The sequence below is a fragment of the Hemitrygon akajei genome, chromosome 26, assembly GCF_048418815.1.
Source record: "Hemitrygon akajei chromosome 26, sHemAka1.3, whole genome shotgun sequence".
Lineage (NCBI taxonomy): Eukaryota > Metazoa > Chordata > Chondrichthyes > Myliobatiformes > Dasyatidae > Hemitrygon > Hemitrygon akajei.
This window is the reverse complement of record NC_133149.1, coordinates 22623238-22643905: the sequence shown is the minus strand read 5'-3', so window position 1 is coordinate 22643905 and position 20668 is coordinate 22623238. Positions and strand designations below refer to the sequence as shown.

The 20668-nt window shown below is 41.3% G+C and overlaps 1 protein-coding gene across 4 annotated transcripts in view; it reads right to left on the bottom strand.

Moving 5' to 3' along the window:
* The window catches only part of pknox2 (pbx/knotted 1 homeobox 2), a 474673-nt gene that overhangs the window by 216202 nt on the left and 237803 nt on the right, over positions 1-20668 (bottom strand). For all 4 annotated transcript variants that reach the window (XM_073029725.1, XM_073029722.1, XM_073029723.1 and 1 more), the window contains one exon: positions 17084-17173. The gene's annotated coding sequence lies outside the window, so the exon portion shown is untranslated. The remainder of the gene's footprint in view (positions 1-17083; positions 17174-20668) is intronic.

The window sequence follows — 20668 nt, the reverse complement described above, 5'->3', positions numbered from 1 at the left end:
GCTTTGAGTGTCCTATGGACATGGACACGGACCCCAAGATCCCTCTGATCTTCCACACTGCCAAAAGTCATACCATCAATACTATACAATGGGGTGATTGATAAGTTTGTGGCCTAAGGTAGAAGGAGATGAGTTATTAACTTCAAACCTTCTGCATAATCACTCAAAGAGTTGAACTGCATGTGCATGTAATGAGAGCTGTATAACTTATCTCCTTCTACCGTAGGCCACGAACTTATCCATCACCCCTGTTGTGGACACTTTCTGGAGGTCCAAGATCCGTATGGTCCATGACCGCTGGACTAAGTGTGTAAATGTAGGAGGGGACTATGTTGAAAAATAAATGTGCTAGGTTTTCTAAAACTAACTCCTTCTAACTTGGGCCACAAACTTATCAGTCACCCCTCGTATTCTGCCATCATATTTGACCTACCAAAATGAACCACCTTACACTTATCTGGGTTGAACTCCATTTGTCACTTCTCAGCCCAGTTTTGCATCCTATCAATGTCCCACTGTAACTTCTGACAGCCCTCCACATTATCCACAACACCACCAACCTTTGTGTCATCAGCAAATTTACTAACCCATCCCTCCACTTCCTCATCCAGGTCATTTATAAAAATCACGAAGAGTAAGGGTCCCAGAGCAGATCCCTGAGGCACACCACTGGTTGCCGACCTCCATGCAGAATATGACCTGTCTACAACCACTCTTTGCCTTCTGTGGGCAAGCCAATTCTTGATCCACAAAGCAATGTCTCCTTGGATCCCATGCCTCCTTACTTTCTCAATAAGCCTTACATGGGGTGCCTTATCAAATGCCTTGCTGAAATACATATACATTACATCTACTGCTCTAACTTCATCAATGTGCTTAGTCACATCCTCAAAAAATTCAATCAGGCTTGTAAGGCACAACCTGCCCTTGACAAAGCCATGCTGACTATTCCTAATCATATTATACCTCTGCAAATGTTCATAAATCCTGCCTCTCAGGACCTTCATCAACTTACCAACCACTGAAGTAAGACTCACTGGTCTATAATTCCCTGGGCTATCTCTACTCCCTTTCTTGAATAAAGGAACAACATCCGCAACCGTCCAATCCGCCGGAACCTCTCCCGTCCCCACTGATGATGGAAAGATCATTGCCAAAGGCTCAGCAATCCCCTCCCTCACCTCCCACAGTAGCCTGGGGTACATCTCGTCCAGTCCCAGTGACTTATCCAACCTGATGCTTTCCAAAAGCTCCAGCACATCCTCTTTCTTATTGCCTACATGCTCAAGCTTTTCAGTCCACTGCAAGTCATAATCAGTTAAATCAGTGGGTTGCTGGGTGGTGTGGCTCATTGGGCTGGAAAGACCTGTTCTGCACTATATCCCTAAGTAAATAAATTTCATCATTTAAGGAATACAGGAGGTTTCTGGATAATGTCAGGGCTCCGTTGCCAAGAATTGCCCATAAGCTGATTCCTCCACGTCAGAAATTTCAAAAATCTATAGTAACCCATACCATATTACTCTACTGTACATCTACTTGTGATAATTCTTTAACTTCATTGAATAATCAGCCTTACATTACACTAAACTAATGGAATATATACTGTATCCAGTCATTAATGGATACCATGAAACAATTATTATTATCACTACTAGATTGAAAAACTAATTTTGAAGTGTATGGGAGAATTTATGTAGCTAGATTTCTGTAAATCAGGTCATTCGTAATACTTCCTTTTCTACACTTTCTGGATGGCTTTACTACTCTTCCATTTACCACACCTCTGCTCATTTACACAGCACATACTGACACCCTCCTTTGTGTCATCAGTAAACTGGAATATATATACACATTAGCATCCTCATCAAGTCAACGTCACTGATTGTAAATGGCTGGAACCCCCATTACCAATCCCTACAGCACCTTACCAGTTGCAACCTCGCAAATCATCCCTCTTCTCTCTTTTCTGTTCATTAACCAATTCACTCCCATTCATTTTATCTTCAATGCCTCGTCTTGTTTAATAATCTCTTTTGTGACTTTATTGACCTTTCATCCTGAAAGCCCAAACATACCATATCTACAAGTTCACTCATCTACCTTGTTACAACCTAAAGAAAGTGCCAAATGTGACCACTTTTCCAGAAATTCATGCTGACTTTCTCAATTCCCTTAATTATTCCAAATAAAATTATTTAATGGAGGAAAACACACTGTGCTTCTGTACATGTCCTGTAAAACTAGTAGGTGCGATACCTTTCTGCTACTCCTCTCAGTGTGGATTTATACTGAATATTACCTTAGCACTAAACTAATTTGCAATGCAACAATCATACTTCTCTTCTTTGTCCCACCATGGCTCTAACTGCTTCCTGTCTAAATCAGTTTGGTGACTTCATGATCTCTGACCCAACAGCTGCAACCAGCTGCACTTACTTTCTTCTCAATTCTCATTAGGGGAATCGTTTTTCTGGGAAGAAAGAAGAATCAATTAAATCTACATTGGAACTGGGCAGGTCAAATAACAGAAGTGCACATAGGATGACCTAATTTAAATAACATAATGTGTGCAAAACCTCAAAACCCATGGTTAGATGTTCTAAAGTCCTTTAACAGGTCTGACGTTCATGTTGTTCAGTGGAGCTCCCAAAAATGAGTCATGAATGTTAAAGGAAAACTGATCCATGAGATTCCACAAAGGCAGTGAAGTGGGCATTTGCAGCCTCTTTAGGATTAAAAGTCATGAACACTGGAATGTCTGTGATCCTGCTTCTATAAGCCGATTATGTTATAGGCTTCTTTCTTGATGAAAGGAACCGCAAGTTCAATGAAGTTAAAATCACTCAAATCCTTCATTACGAAGAGAGATCCCCCTCAATATACCAACAGCAATATACACACAGCCATGTGGTAGTCTATGCCTTAATGTTAGCTCTGTCCCAGAATGCCACAAGGTGATTAACAAGGCATTGTTGTCTCCAGCTATCAATAGCAGTGACAGGAACCACTGTAGGCATTGGTGTTGGCTCCAATACAAGCTAATGCAAATTGTTATTGGTGGTGTTATAATGCTACATAGGACATGAGTGAACACGCCCTCATATCCAATGATTATGTCACGGAAGAAAATGAGAATATACTCAACAGGTCAGGCAGCATTGATGAAGAGAGTAAACGATTCAAACTGAGAACCTTTCATTAGAACTAGCAAAAGATAGAAATCCAAGATGTTTTAAGTTGAAGAGAAGGGATGGGGTTGGAGAGAACTAAAGGGAAAATGTGCAAACTGGATGGAGAATAAGAGAGAATGAATGATTCCAGGATTCTCTTTCAGCTTGGATTCACTACATCTGCAGTGTTCTGTACCTCGCTGTTCTAGTGATGTTTTTGTTTCTCTTCCCGGTCCTCATTTATTTCCTCCCAATTACACATCCTCGAGACAGTTCAGTTTCAATCGACAAGTTTTAACTTCTTTCAGCCATTGCTGACAATGCCTGCTTAATAAAAACAATCGTCATCATTTATATAGTGGCTGCATAACCCGAGGTCCACAGACCCCTTGCTTAATGGTATTGGTCCACTGCATATAAAAGGTTGGGAACCTCTGATATAGCCCCTTTAAAGTAACTGAAACATCTAAGACATTCCTCAGAAGTACAATCAATCAAAATCTAGCATTGAGCCTTAGCCAAAAATGTAGCAGAAATTTTATAAGGGAATAACAGAGTTCAGGTCTTGACAGCAGAAGACACATCTACCAGTATTGAGGCGATTCTAGTCTTGGAACTAGAAAAGCAGAGCAATCTCAGTGGGTTAGAGGGGATTACAGAAGGAAATGGTGGGCTTTAAGGATGAGAATTTTATAACTGTGGCTTTGGTGGACTGGGAGGCAATGTACGTGAGCTAGTTCAGTGCTGTTTGGTGTGAGTTAGCATACAGACAGTGAGATCTGGATGGAAATCAAAACATGATGGGAGGCTATGCAAGTGTGGGGAAGCTAATTTTGGATTTGGGAGCTGACTCGAATTCAAAGGCCTGAGTTATGAATCCCTGATCAAAAGGCATCAAGGGGAAAACGTTCCAATTCATGGAATAAAAATGGCCTCTTCAGCCTGCCTCATCCATGCTGACAATGATGCTCCACACCAATTCCACTTGCCCACAATAAGCCCTTACTCCTCTATACCTTTCATATCCAACTACCTTTCCAAATGTCTTTTAAATATTGTAATCACCTCCCGTCCTAGAAATACACTACCCTCTATGAGAAAAACTTACTTCTTTGATGTCCTTTAAATTTCTCCCTTCTTACCTTAATTCTGTGCCATCTAATTTTAGACTCAACTGCCCTGGGGAGAAATATTCCAACTATCTATCTTAAATATGTCCTTTATAATTTCATATAAGGGTACTTCTCAGCCTTCTATATTCCAGTTAGCTTATTTGGGGCAACCCTTAAAGAACAAAAACTAATTGAGAAAATGGCTGGGATTCCCTTTATTTGAGGCACTATGCCACTTAATTGAGACAGGAGACTGCTGCCAAACAGCTTTCTAACACATGCAATTGTGTGGCCAGTAGACACTACACTGTACCTAGGGAAAATAATTTTAAAATAGTATCAGTTGCTTAAAGAGCAGTGATTTGTGACACTTTTAGTTGGTAAGAAATAAGCAATATGACAACTCTGAACTGTTTTGCTCACCGCAGTTTCAAGCATTCAAGCTTGGAGATGCTGAAAACGGCCGGGAGTGAAAATGAAGCATTTTCACTACTTCAAGTTCGGAACTGTGAAGAATTTGAAGGTATCGAAAATCATCTTGTGTTACAATGAAAATGAAGATTTTGAGGACGCAATCATTGAAAGCATTGTATGAAAGCAGCCCATTTATCTCCACTAGATGTCTGCACTAATTTTGCTTATTTACAGTCAACCAAAAGAACATGGCACTGTACACTGGATGAAATCCTCCATTCATAACTATTAGGAACAAAAACAGAGTTTAAAAGTGCTGTTGTAGTATTGGTAGTGTTCTAATTTGTTCTGTATTTCATTTAAATACACAATTTCTAATTCAGTTAAATGGCAGTTTGTCTTTTTTATACCTTTTTAACTATTTCCATGAAACTTCAGCTAGTTCTGGCAGCTGCTTAATTGGGCCAAAATGCACTGGTCCCGATGTGTCCCAATTAACCAGAATCCCCTATAACTGCAGCCTTTCATTTCAGCAAATATCCTGGTGAATTTCTTCTGTGTTGTTGAATGTTACCACATCCTTCCTATATTGTGGTGACTAGAACTGTCCACAATACTCTCCGTGTATGTTAACGGATGATTTGTTCAACAGCAACACAAAGTCCTAGCTCTTATACTCAATGCCTCAGCCTATGAGGGCAAGCAAATGATTTTTTCAAAAATCCACTACACTATCCATCTGTATTCCACTTTCAGGGTCTATGGATTAAGTTCCATGCGCCACTGCTCCTCAACATTTTCCAGTTGACCTACGTACTGTTACACTTTTAGACAACTTTCTTTGCTGTCTACAACCCCACCAATTTTTGTGTGGTCAGTAAACTTACTTTATATCTATTACGAACAACAAGGGAGATAGTTGTTGCTGGCATTCAATAGCGCCAGCCCCGGAACGCCTCTGCCAGAGTTCCGCTGGCCAGTGCCCGCATCAAGGCTACTCCAGTAACAACTTCTAGCACCAAGGAGGATATAGGTTTCAGGTGCAAGAGTTGATCATGATCTGCACATTCCTGCCTCCCTCCACAGTGTCACACAATATACAGACTGGGAAGTGCATCACTGCTTTTGAGACTAGCTCCTGGAAGCCACCTGAATAGAACTACAAGAGTATCTTCATCAGAAGAACTGCAACTGCTTGCCACAACGTCCTCATATGCAATAAATTCCAGCAATGCTCAGATACACAGAAATGAGTAACTAAACAGGGTAGGATCATTTTGAATTAAGGATTCCTCCAAAATCCAAAAAAAAGTGACGCTTGGTACCATTTGCCACTGCAAATTATCCTCCATGGTAGACGCATGTTAGATTCTGGGATGAGGTAGAATAAAATGGGATTAGAGTAAGTGAATGCCTGATGGTTGGCAGAGATTAAGTGGGCTGAATGGCCTGTTTTCATGCTATATGACTCTAACTCCTGCTCTTAGAGATGTTTGGATTCAAAGCAGTTGTGACATTCCACAATAGTTGCTCAGTAATCTCAGGATGATTGCTGTGAGTCTTAGGTACAGCTCATTCCTTCTGCCTCGCTCACTATATTATTGCATCATTTGGCAGACTTGCTTGTGCTGGCCGTGGATGCACATTTAACTCGCACCCGGTAGCAATTACAGTTGCTTTGTTTTGTGTTTTGCACACTCTGGAATTAATTCTCACCTATGATGAATAGTTGCTTCATCCAAAGGATCTGGGACCTGAGCCAGCTCTGCATCAGATTACAGGTTTCAAAGTTAAAGGGAAAACTGCCTCACCTCAATCTTTTCACAATTCACTGCTGAACTGAGTACAAAACAACTGGGTGATGTTGGAAGCAGTCTGGGGCTCATGCACGATGTCAATAGTTTCTGTTGGGAATGCATCTATCAACCACCAATAATACAGGTCTAAGCTCACATAATCTGTAAGGCAGCAAGAAACCACCTTCGGCATGGATAGAAAGAGGAAAGAAGTTTGACATCTTGGTCTGGTTCTAAATTCGTTGTCTACTATAATGATATAACTGTGGTCAATAGCTTCTTAATTGTTAAGGGGGTTAAGGATTAAGGGGAGAAGACAGAATGGGGTTGAAAAATGAACTATGACTGAAAGGTGGAGCAGATTCAATGCACTGAATACCTAATTCTGCTCCTATACTTTATGGATTAACATCCATAAACAAATGAACTCTCTTACGTCTCCCACAACTGCTTCTCCCCCAGGATTTTCCTTCCTCCTACAACCTTTGTGTTTATAAAATATTATCTAATTTATTATTTTCTATCTTGAAATTTATTTTCCCTTCTTTCCAACCGTGTCTTATAGGACTTCACTTTCTCAGGTCAAAAAAAGTTTCAGAAATACTTCATGACCTGTAACCAGGACTATTTTCCAAAAAAGGAAAACAAAAGTGGTTCCATTCACTGTATACTGCAGCACAGCCTGATATCACCACAGACCCAGTTCAACCCTGATCTCAGGTTCTGCACTTTCTCCCTGCGGCTACCTCAGTTTTCTCTGGGAGGTCTAGCTTCCGTCCAGGTTCCAAAAAACCTGAGGGTCAGAAAGTTAACTGGCTATTCTGCAGATTGCCTCCGCTGCGTTATAGAATCTGCAAGGAAGGGTGGAATTACTGCTGGGAGAACAAAACGTGGGTCGAGTCTAGATTAGTGTAAAATGGATGGTTGACAGCACAGACTCTGGGCCAAATGGCCTGTTTCAATGTTGTATATTTTGATGACTCCATAATAAAGCTTGATTTACACTCTCATATGATCTCTTCATGCATTAAAATTTCACATTTAACAGGCAGGCTCCAACAGGCCATTTAAGTAATCAAGATGTGTTACCTAATCTTTAACAATGACTTGACAGAGAATGAGGAAGAGAAAATAACTGAATAACTGAAAAACTGCAAACATGGTCCCACTTGTTATTAAGTCGTGCATATTTTCAAGAGGAGTCTTCAGACAACAATCTGGGACACGTCTTAGCTTATTTCCCAACAAAGATTCACACACAAATCAATCCATAGTCTTAAAATATCCACTGATTCAATGTTACCACAATCTATTATCACTACATCAAGAAAAATGAGAGGAAAGAAAAGGCTTGGAGAGGAGTGAAAATGGTCAGGAATGAAGCAATGATGCTCATCAAGGACAGAGATCAGTGCATGAGCCAACACGTTAACTGTGGGAGAGTCATCTGTCAAGAGTAATCAGCCAACATAATACTGCACATAAATGCGCCATACTGGATTCTAGAAGACATAATAAGGCAAATCCTGTTTTCATCAGTTTAGACAGGATGATAACTTGAATGTACCAACTAGTACCTGCAGTATTTCAGGTTTATTTCCATTGGATTCATGTTCCACAGCGCTAAAACCAAAGTACCACTGAAATCATTTCTTTTTAGAAGTTGCACATTGTTTCTTAATGTTGTTTCATATACTACAAAGAGATTAACAAGAAACTTTTATCTTAGCTTTTGTTTCATGTAATTCTATAATAAGGGTCCAAATATAGCATATTGCTCAAGGTTAACTAATAGTGCACGTGGAGTGCCAAATGGCACACACACAAATTCATCCTAGCCAGACAAAGGTTGGGGGGGGGAGGGTGTGTGTGTGTGTGTGTTTTTATGCACGCATACATGCATGCAAAAATGTTTTCATTGAGCTGTGTTGGAATTTACAGTCTCCCGCAGTTTGGAGCAAACTGTCAGACTGCATGCAGCTTTGTAAATAATGCTCGTTTCCTCTGAGCTGCAGCCGGGAATAGCCAGCACTTCAGCAAAGCACGATCGAAGATCAGGTCACTGTGCCACAAGACACTGCTGTCTGGAGGAGTGTGAAAATTAGAGGGGAGGTGTGGTGTAAAATCAGTCTCAGCAATAGCAGGCATTTTTAAGTAATATTTATTCTAGTTAAGATTCCTTAAGGAACCAATCAGGAAAATGAAGCTCATTACTAGATACACCTGCCCAAACTAACCATGCATTGGGGGCCACGTGGACAACTTGCTTCCTTATTTACATTTTCAGAAAGATTGATGCCCTTTCCTTGCTTAAGCACATCATGCTGGGTATCTTGGCCTTTACCAAGATGGTGAGACCCACACCCATCTTGTAATGAGCATGTACCCCTTGCTGTTATACTGGAGGCTCAGGAGACAATATTCGGCTCACAATGAAAGGAGTTGGACTGGTTTAATGTTTAGGCCATTATACTGTATAACTGCAGAGTACTACTGTGGCTTTGCTGAGATGAGGTTGCAAAGTGAAGATAGAAGGAATGCATAATACTTTTAACAAGCCTGTATATTCGTCCTTTAACTAAAGTGATATTAATGTGGCACCCTATGCATCTCTCAAAAATCTCATCAAGCATACTGCAGACGATGAATGATAGCTACTTGTGCACAGTCAGATCCTATAAACTTGAATGAGACAAATGATCTGAAAAGTCACTGTTAAAAAAAAGTTAATGTTTATTTTATTTAACTCATTTTTCCTCCCACTTTCCCAGCTCCACTTCCCAATTATTTTTATGATGCAGTAATCATTGCATAGAGTGAACGGATCTTTCGGCAGGACAAGAGCCCTGCTCTTTTCTCGCTGCTGCCATCAGGTAGAAGGTTCAGGTACCTTAGGACTTACACCACCACGTTCAAGAACAGTTACTACCCCTCAACCATCAGGCTCTTAAACAAAAGGGGATAGCTACACTCAGTTATATTTTTATTTTATGCTCATTATTTATTTACATCCGCATTTGCACAGTTTGTCCATTGATCCTGTTTACAGTTACTGTTCTATAGATTTGCTAAGTATGCCCGCAGGAAAAGAATCTCAGGGTTGTATGTGGTGACATGTATGTAGTCTGATAAAAAAAATTTACTTTGAACTTTGAATGACTGCTGGTGAATGATGAAACAGGATGAACCAGCTTCAATGTTAAGTGTTCTGCATGCAAATCCATTTAAACAGACCCAAAAAGTAAAAGTAATCAAAAGATTAAGTGCAATCTCTTGTTCGGTTGGACAAAAAGTGCATTATTAAAAGTGGTTTATTTCATTGTGGGTTGAATGCTTCTCTCCCTCCTGAAGAAACTTATCTTTACGATCAGAGTTAAGGACAAAAGTCAGTAAATAGGTAAATGATAAAACAGACATACAAAGTAGGGCATCACTATAATCACTAATCAAATGATCTTCTTCATGATACGCCTGTCAATTAGCTGTGAGCTACAGCCTCCAAACCCCAAATTCTTTGGCAGAACCGTCAAGCAGTTTAATCCAAGAATTCGATCACACCTTTTATTTCCAAATTATCTTTGAGAAAAAATAATTTTTATTCCTCCAGAGAGAAACATGAGGGTGGAGTTGGGAAACAAAAAGTAATTTCTAGTGTATGCCATGTCCAATTTCTAGAGTGATGTGACACGATTATTTCTGCACCATGCCACTTCACTCTAGAAATTTAACTGCCCCTTGCACCCTTAATTCAATCATTGACCCAGGGGTGTTTGGGATGACATAATTCCACATGCAACATCCCTTCAGAGCATTATGAAAGAGCTCCAGCCATTTCCAGGACAAATATGTCTTTCCAAAGCAATGTTGACCCAGGACCATTTCTGTGCTTTGGACCCCAATACAGAATCAAATCATCAATCCTGTTCACATTTGATGCCCCTGATCCACACTCTGACTCTCTGAGCCTTCAATTCATCCAAGCCTTTCACCAACACACCTGCCACTTGTACTATTGATGTATAACCCCAACAATCCTTGGTCATAAACTTGGGCATTCTCCTCTACCTCCAGTTTTCCAGGTTGCCAACTTTCAGTAGGTTAAGGTACGGATCAGCAACTGGTCCAAGCCTAAGAAATTTCCCAACACCATCCCTTGAACACAGCACAGTCCTGCCACCAACTACATCATTTCCGTGCCAGTTCCTTGTTGTGATTCTGGGACACCCTCTCTGAAACATTATCAATCCTTGCTCACAGATCTTGGTGTTCCACCTTGATCCTGTCGCACTGAAAGAAGCGAGGCTTAGCACTTAGCCAAACATAGATAATGTCTTGAATGGACGGCTATCACGTGAAGCTATGAATTGGTCATATGTGTGCCTTCAAAGAGACTTGCAGCTTCCAAGCTTCAATACCTTCAATAACTGAGGGACTGTGGATTCATCACTCACACCTCCTATAAGCACCAACCCTCGCACCCACAGCAAGTCAGACAGCGTTTGTAGAGAGAGAAACAGAGTTAACTTTCTGGGCAGGAGACTCTTCATCAGAACTGGGAAAGAGAAAACAATTTAGATTTATGTTGCAAAGAAGATGAAGGAAAGACAATTAGGACAAAGGGTAGAATCAGATCTGGTAGAATTTGGTAGAGCAAGGACAGGATTGCCAAGGAGATAAGCTGTAGAGGTCATGCAGTCAATAGATTAACACAAACTAGAAAGAGAAAAGAAGTATGAATAAAGGGCATGAAAGGGGGCAGTTGGGGAATGAGAACAGAACAAAGAATAGTTAAGTCTGAGGAATATAGGGTGTCAGACTGCCCAGCATACAAGAAAACTGAGCATCTAATGTTGAATGAGTCCCTCAATGGATGACTTAAAAGTAGAAGTGAACAATTCTGATACGGGCAAAGAAAGCAAGTTACGTTAGTCTGATACTAAGTATGTAAAACTTCAACAAGCCCAGGCAGAACAAGAGGAACTGTTCTTCAGGCTTAGTTAAAGCCTCATTATAATAGAGCAAGAGGTTGTGATCAGAGTGGGAAAGGAGAATTAAAGTGGAAGTCAAGAGGGAGCTTAAAGTCAAAGTTAAGCACATTGCCATATGCACAATACAAGTGCAATGCAGCAGCGTTGCTGGCACAGAACGTAGAACAATGCAGCACGGTATGCTGTTCAACCTACTCAAGAGGCATGGGAGTCTAGGAAGCTTGGCTGTGTGGATTCAGAATTGACTTGCCCATAGAAGGCCGAGGGTTGTAGTAGATGGAATATACTCTGTCTGGAGGTCAGAACAGAGCCCTGCAGAACACCACTCGTCACCGAGCTCCAGGCAGAATATGTTCCATTAACCATGCCTTCCGACTTTCTGAATGAGCTTACCATGGGAATCTTATCAAATGCCTTACTAAAATCCATACACACTACATCGACAGCTCTACTTTCAATGTGCTTTGTCACATCCTCAATGAATTCAATCAGGCTCGTGCGGGATGACATGCCCCTCACAAAGCCATGCTATGCTTCTCCAAATGTTCGTAAATCCTGACTCTAAGAATCTTTTCCAATAATTTGCCCACGACTGAAGCAAGACTCACTGGTCTATAATTCTCAGAATTACTCCTTTCCCTCTCTTGAACAAAGGAATAACACTTGTCACCCTCCAGTCATCTGGTACTACGTTGGCCAGTGTGGATGCAAAGTCATCACCAAAGGTGCAACAATCTCTCAATCTCCATCCCTCACTTTCTGTAATAATCTGGGGTATATCTCATCTGGCCCTGGGAACATATTCATCAGAATGATTTTTAAAATTTTCCAGCACATCCTTTCTTAACGTCAACATACTCTACCATATCAGCCCAGTTTACGCTGTCCCCACAAATATCAAGGTCCCTCTCAATTGTGAATACTGAAATAAGGTATTCATTAAGGGCTTCCTCCAACACTTTCTCTTCTACCCCTGATCAGTCTTGCCCTCACTCTAGTCATCCTACTGTTCTTCACATACATGTATAATGCCTGGGGTTTTCCTTAATCGTACTTACCAAAGCCTTCTCATAGCCCCTTCTGGTTCTCCTAAGTCCATTCTTAAGCTCCTTTGTGGCTACCTCATAACTCTCTGGAGTCCTGTTTGATATTACCTTCCTAAACCTGTGAAAGTTTCTTTCTTCCTCTTGGCTGAATTTCCTACATCCCTTATTAACCATGGTTCTTTTCCCTGTCTCGGTGGGATAAGCTTATCCAGGACCCCATGCAAGTGGTCCCATGCAAATCCTCCACATTTCCATTTTGCATTTCTCTGAGTGTATCCAGTCCCAATTTATGTTCAAGTTCCTGCCTAATAGCACCACAATTCCCCTCTTCCAATTACTTTCCCATACCATCTGTTCCTATCCCTCTCTAACACTATGGTAAAGTCAGAGAGTTGTGGTCACTGTCTTCGAAGTGCTCACCCACTGAGAAATCTAACACCTGACCTACTGCATTGCCTAGCACCAGATCAAGTGTGGCCTCTCTTCTGATCGGTCTGTCTGTATATTGTGCCAGGAATCCTTCCGAGACACTCCCAACACATTCTACCCCAACCTTTTACATTAAGGAGATGCCAATCAATATTAGAGTCACCCATGACAACAACCCTGTTAGTTTTGCACTTTCCAAATTGCCTGCTGATCTGTTCCTTGGTGTCTCTGTTGTTATTGGGAGGTCAGTGGAATACTGCTGATAGAGTGATTGCTCCCTTCCTGTATACAACTTCCACCCACATTCACTCAATAAACAATCGTTCCATGACGTCCTCCCTTTCTGCAATTATGATACTATCCTTGATTAGTAATGCAATTCCCCATCTCTTTTACCCCTCTCCCTGTCCCTTTTGAATCATCTAAACCTCAGAACATCCAACAGCCATTCTTATACCCTTGTGACAGCCAAGCCAAGTTAATGGCCACGACATCGTACTGACCCATGCTATACATTCATCACCCTTGTTCCTACACACTTCCACCCATTCCACTGACTACAATTCTGCTGTACCAACTGCCTATCCTTCCTCAGTGTCTCTACACGCTGTGTCTAACTGTATACCAACTGGTCAAACTAGTTTAAACTGACCCCAACAGCTTTATCAAATCTGTCTACAAGGATATTGCTCCCTCTCAAGTTCAGGTGTAACCCATCCTTTCTGTGCAGGTCATATCTTCCGAGAAGAGATCCCAGTGATCTACAAATCTGAAACCTTGCCCTCTGCACCATTTCCTCAGCCACAGTGATAGCATCTTAACTACAATATTCACAAGAAAAACATAAAGTATACACAATTTTTACAAAAGATAAAACAATTAAAACAAAAGTCAAGTTAATTGTAATGCAAAGTGGTCAAAATGTTTTAGTGTTATTATACTGAGGTGGTGATTAGGGTTGTACAGGGAGATTCAAGGGAATGCTTAAAGGGAAGTAACTGTTCCTGAATCTGCTTATACGGGACTTCAGGCTTCTGTACCTCCTCCCTGATGGTAGCTGTGAGAAGATGGCATGGCCTAGATGATGGGGATCTTTGATGTCACCATCTTGAGACAGCCCCTGATGTGGATGCTATTAATGGTGGGGTTAGATGTACCCGTGATGTATTGGGCTGGGCCCACTACTCTCTGCAGCTTCTTAAATACATTAGGACAGATAAGTCCCCGGAGCCTGACGGAATATTCCCCAGGCTGCTCGACGAGGCGAGGGAAGAGATTGCTGAGCCTCTGGCTAGGATCTTTATGTCCTCGTTGTCCACGGGAATGGTACCAGAGGATTGGAGGGAGGCGAATGTTGTCCCCTTGTTCAAAAAAGGTAGTAGGGATAGTCAGGGTAATTATAGACCAGTGAGCCTTACATCTGTGGTGGGAAAACTGTTGGAAAAGATTCTTAGAGATAGGATCTATGGGCATGTGGAGAATCATGATCTGATCAGTGACAGTCAGCATGGCTTTGTGATGGGCAGATCATGTCTAACAAGCCTGATAGAGTTCTTTGAGGAGGTGACCAGGTATATAGATGAGGGTAGTGCAGTGGATGTGATCTACATGGATTTTAGTAAGGCATTTGATAAGGTTCCACACTGTAGGCTTATTCAGAAGATCAGAAGGCATGGGATCCAGGGAAGTTTGGCCAGGTGGATTCAGAATTGGCTTGCCTGCAGAAGGCAGAGGGTCGTGGTGGAGGGAGTACATTCAGATTGGAGGGTTGTGACTAGTGGTGTCCCACAAGGATCTGTTCTGGGATCTCAACTTTTTGTGATTTTTATTAACGACCTGGATGTGGGGGTAGAAGGGTGGGTTGGCAAGTTTGCTGACAACACAAAGGTTGGTGGTGTTGTAGATAGTGTAGAGGATTGTCGAAGTTTGCAGAGAGACATTGATAGGATGCAGAAATGGGCTGAGAAGTGGCAGATGGAGTTCAACCCAGAGAAGTGTGAGGTGGTACACTTTGGAAGGACAAACTCCAAGGCAAGAGTACGAAGTAAATAGCAGGATACTTGATAGTGTGGAGGAGCAGAGGGATCTGGGGGTACATGTCCACAGATCCCTGAAAGTTGCCTCACAGGTAGATAGGGTAGTTAAGAAAGCTTATGGAGTGTTAGCTTTCATAAGTCGAGGGATAGAGTTTAAGAGACGCGATGTAATGATGCAGCTCTATAAAACTCTGGTTAGGCCACACTTGGAGTACTGTGTCCAGTTCTGGTCGCCTCACTAAAGGAAGGATGTGGAAGCATTGGAAAGGGTACAGAGGAGATTTACCAGGATGCTGTCTGGTTTAGAGAGTATGGGTTATGATCAGAGATTAAGGGAGCTAGGGCTTTACTCTTTGGAGAGAAGGAGGATGAGAGGAGACATGATAGAGGTGTACAAGATATTAAGAGGAATAGACAGAGTGGACAGCCAGTGCCTCTTCCCCAGGGCACCACTGCTCAGTACAAGAGGACATGGCTTTAAGGTAAGGGGAGGGAAGTTCAAGGGGGATATTAGAGGAAGGTTTTTCACTCAGAGAGTGGTTGGTGCGTGGAATGCACTGCCTGAGTCAGTGGTGGAGGCAGATACACTAGTGAAGTTTAAGAGACTACTAGACAGATATATGGATGAATTTAAGGTGGGGGGTTATATGGGAGGCAGGGTTGGAGGGTCGGCACAACATTGTGGGCCAAAGGGCCTGTAATGTGCTGTACTATTCTATGTTCTTACATTCCTGTGCACCTGAAATGCTATGCCAGACCATAATACAGCCACCCCACATGTACTGTGCAAAGTAGTCAGCCAGTCTGCACTTGGTTTGTCCATTATAGGCACGTACAGTCGACCCTCCTTATCCGCGAGGGATCGGTTCTGGGACCCCTCACGGATACCAAAAAACACGGATGCTCAAGTCCCTTATTTAACCTGTCTCAGTACGGTGGACATTAGGGCCGGGTGACCGAGCTCTGAATCCGCAGTGTTTCTGTTCACGAAAATAATCACGATCAGGATTGAAAATAAAATGGAAATAATAAAGCGATCGGAAAGAGGTGAAACGCCATTGGTCATTGGAAAAGCGTTAGGCTACAGTCGTTCAACGATCGGAACAATTTTAAAGGATAAAGTGAGAAAGGCCCTGCCTCGATGAAAGCTACAATTATTACTAAGCAACACAGTGGTTTAGTTATTGGGTTTTGGGTTTTTGATCCTCCACATCAACCCGGCACGGTGGAGAGCGCACTCGATAGCAGTCTGTCACTGGATCGAACTCAGGAACCGAGCCCGGCGCTGAAACATACGTTCTTAAGTGTCTTATGTGCATAGAAAGGTAAAATATATACTATATACTAAGACAAACATTTGACTCATTGACGCTAAATAATACTGGATGTACCTGTTCCAACTTACTTAGTAAGAGAACTTACGATTTTTTTCGATCCCGATCCACGATAACCCATGCACATCCTCCCGTATACTTTAAATTATCCCTAGATTACTTATAATACCTAATACATTGTAAATGCTATGTGAAATAGTTGTTATACTGCATTGTTTAGGGAATAATGACAAGAAAAAAAAATCTGTACACGCTCGAGCAACAAGTGCTGGATGAGCACTTCCGGGTTTTTGCGATTCGTGGTTGGTTGAATTCGCGCGTGCGGAATTCGCGGATAAGGAGGGCCGACTGTACTCACTCTTGGTCCCAAACTCTAGATAAGCACAATTGTTAGTGCATTTGGGGTGGGTGGCCATCTGCAGCACTCCTCTACCAAACCCATTTGGTGTGCTAAAATTTCAAGTTTTACACATCTGGCATTTCTCATCCCCGTTGCAGGTGGCTGCCCATGCAGTAAGTCAATACAACCTACAAAGCCAGCACAGCCAAGCGTGCACAACGGCATTTCCCCATCACCATAACCGTTGGGCTAACATCAATCTTCCCACAATCTTACCCAAAGCAACTCAGTTAAGGCTTCAAATCTACCTTTGTGCCTTAATTCATTGTTCTTATTGCATTTTGACTTCTGCTTATAGGGAAGGGAAGAAGTAGAGGGGAAAGGGTAGGGGGTTACAGTGAAATCTTTCACATACCGAAGGTTGGCAGCCCAGTATCTCCAGATCCCTTTGAAGTTCCAGACTGGTAATTAAGATGCAATTCTCAGCTTCACGCAACTGCAGACTCTGTAAAACACAACACAAAGTGCAAGTTACGTACTCAACCTTTCTGTCACTATGTATTATTACAGTCTCCTCTTTCCTCGTCATAACATCTCCTTAAGTGGTTCAGTATCAACAGCGTTATGTCTGACATTATTCCCAGGAAGTGCCTCAGAAAAATTTTACAAAAATTAAAGAAGCTGTATAACTGGAAATTAATTTCTTCTGTGCACCTCAGGAGTATCAACTATCCATGGAACATTATTAGTACAGAGAATTGCATGATCGATGATTTAACATCACAGTGACTGAATTACACACTCCATAATAACCATATGGAAGAACTTTACCACAGATACATAAACACAATAGTCTAGAAAGAAAATGAATATGAGCCTCCATCGGTCTGAGGGAAATAAAAATACACTGTCAAAAGGTTGGTTCTTCTGGTTGGAAAGAGGACTGAAGACCATGGTTTAAAAGTCCTTCAGTTAATTACTCTTGATTTTGCTCTACGTTCGTACAATTTTAAAGCACAAAAGAAAGCTGTTTGGACATGGCACCTGTATTGCCTGAAAGAGCAATCACACAGCCCCATTTTCCACATAACCTTTTAACTAATGCCAACTCTTTCAGCTATGATTCTGATCTGGCAACATTTCCTCTTTTTCTTTCCGCCACCCCCATCCTGGCTCCTTCCCCTTCCAGGTTTTTGCTCCAGTCTGCAAACACTACCTAGAAATTAACTGTAAGGTTGTAGCCATGGAGACTGACCTTGCAACTAAGCTTGCAAGATTTGTTTAAAATAGATGTGCTGACATTTGATGGAATTAAATAGCAAAAACTGCCCTTCAACATGTTGATACTTAAAGTAGAGATTTGCAAAAAATCAAAAGGAAGCACCTGAATCAGATTATGGATGGTAATACTGTTGAATGGAATTAATAAATTGATTCAAGTTTCAAAGACCACTTCAGCCCATCTCAACTCATTCCCCAGATACACTAATTGTCTCGTTATGTAAAGCTGCATTTATAATTGCCAGTTCAGCCTCCACAATGCCATTTGGCAGATTATTACAAATATTACTTACAATTTAATTAAGACATTCATCGGGATATCTATTCTAATTACCATGTGCCAGCACAGCCAAGGTACCAGCTTTGGGCATAATCATAGAACTGCCACAACATAAGACTGATATGCATCTTCTTGTGCCTATGCCAGTTTGCCATAGGGCAATCAAATCATTCCCAATCCTTCACACTCTCTCTTTCTGGCTTACATGCCATTTTCCTTTGAGCCTATCCAACTTTCTTTTGAAAACCCAAATTTGAATCTATCTCCATCCACCTCTACGGAGATTCAGAATATAACCCATTCTCTAATTTTCCTATTGCGCTGATCCTCTTATTTTTAATCTGTCTGTTAACACACACGATTTATCTCTCTAGACCCAGCACAACGTTGTGCACCTCTATCCAATGTCCCCTCAGCCTTCTTTGTTCCAAGATTCCCCAATTTAATTTTATAAGTAAAATAAGTCATTCCTGAAAGCATTCTAATCCATTTCTCCTGCAGTGTGTCTAGAACTTTCGAACCCTGCTATAGCATGGTGAGCAAAACATAGACAGTGTAGTCTAGACAGTACTTCACAAAGGTTCAATGTAAACTCTCTGGTTTTTTATACCATGACCCTATGTATGAACCCAATGCATCCTGTGTGGTTTACTAATTACTCTCCAAACACATCCTACAACTTTCAAAGATTTATGCACATATACACCAAGGTCTCGCTGCTCCAGCACATATTACAAATGTGCTATTTAGTGCAAATTTTTGCTCCTCACTCTTTCTGGCAAAATGTATCATTTAAAATCTCTAAAGCAAAGTTTCCTTGAGGACAAATACATGGAGCAATTGAAATCGACAGAGTGGGGTTGGTGAGTGAGAAAAATAGTATTTAAGCGTATTGAATTGGATGGCATTAGGATGAGATGAGATGAGATAGTATAATGGTTACATTATTGGAACCTGTGATCTGAATGATCCACGTCAATCTTACATTTATTTCTCTCCATTGTCTTGGTTTGTAAACAAGTGGCTGAAACTGATAAAATGCTTCGAGGAGATAAACCATAAAGATTGATGAAGGAACTGCAGTCTGCATTGATTCACACGAGGTTTTTGGTCCACGTTCTGTATAAAAGTTGGTTAACAAGGGGTGAGAGGCTTGGACTAATAATCCAGACAATGAGAGATCAAGTTCACCAAATCAGTTTCAGAATATGAATTCAGTTTCAAAATCTTTCAGATTGGGAGTAATTTGATTACAAAGAGACAGCGAGGGTCAAGTGGCACCCTCCTATGCCTTTTTAATTCAAAGGTTCTCCCTACCATTTCAACATATGCAAAATACTGAAGGAACTCAGCAGGTCAGGCAGCATCTAGGGAAAGGAATTCAAAGTCAACATTTCAGGCTGAAATCCTTCTTCAGGACTGGAAAAAGAGGAAGAACCAGGTCTGGAAAGGAAGGGGGAAAATTAGGACTGGAAAGGAAGAGGGAAGAAGGGTTTGCCTGCCATCCTATTAGGTTACCCATGTCCTCTTGCAGTCGGTCTTTATCCTCCACACAGTTTTTCATACCTCCAAGCTTAGAGTCTTTCTATCCCCATATCCAAATTTAGAATATACCAAATATCAAGGAAATGTTTCAGCAACGATCCCTACTAATCAGCATACGTTTTAATTCAGTCACCTCAAGTCTGAAAAATAACTATTTACTATGACTCTTCTCTGTCTTAAGCCAATATTTTGTGTGTGTATTCTTTTACCTGAGCTGCACTGCCTCAGTTTTATTAACCAGCTTTTACTTAGGTCTTGACTAAAAATCTTCTGAAAATCCATACAGACTGCATTCCCTTCATCTGTCTTTCATTTTACCTCATCAAAACACTTTTTTTTAAATCATAGTCAGCCATTGATTCACATCCTAAGGCTATGGAAAAAATAAATGTCAAGATTCAGGCATATCATTCAGATGGAATATATCTTCAAGAGCACAAATTATAGCTCAACGAAAAGCCCTGGATAATATGAACAAATTTAAATGTATAAACCCAGGGTGTTTTAAAACTACCATTAGCTGCATTATCAGGGGTTACATGCTACAATTGGTATTGTAGCAATTGACAATGGAAAAGCACTAGACAATTCAGATCACCAAACCTGTCTTCTGCAAACTTCAGCTATGTGTGAATAAACTCTTCTCAGGCTTCCAGTTGGGTACAGATATCGATTATAACTGATATTTCAATTTCAAACTCTGCCATATTCGTTAGGGATGATGCCTGGGCATGTCTAGTCTTGTGGTATTTTTACCCCCATAGTCTGTCCCTCCATATTGGTAAGTCCGCATCTAATCAAGGTGGGAGAGCAGACACCTGATTGGATGAGAACTAACCAACCAGGAGGGACGGACTACGGGGGTATAAATACCTCCGGACTAGACAAATCCAG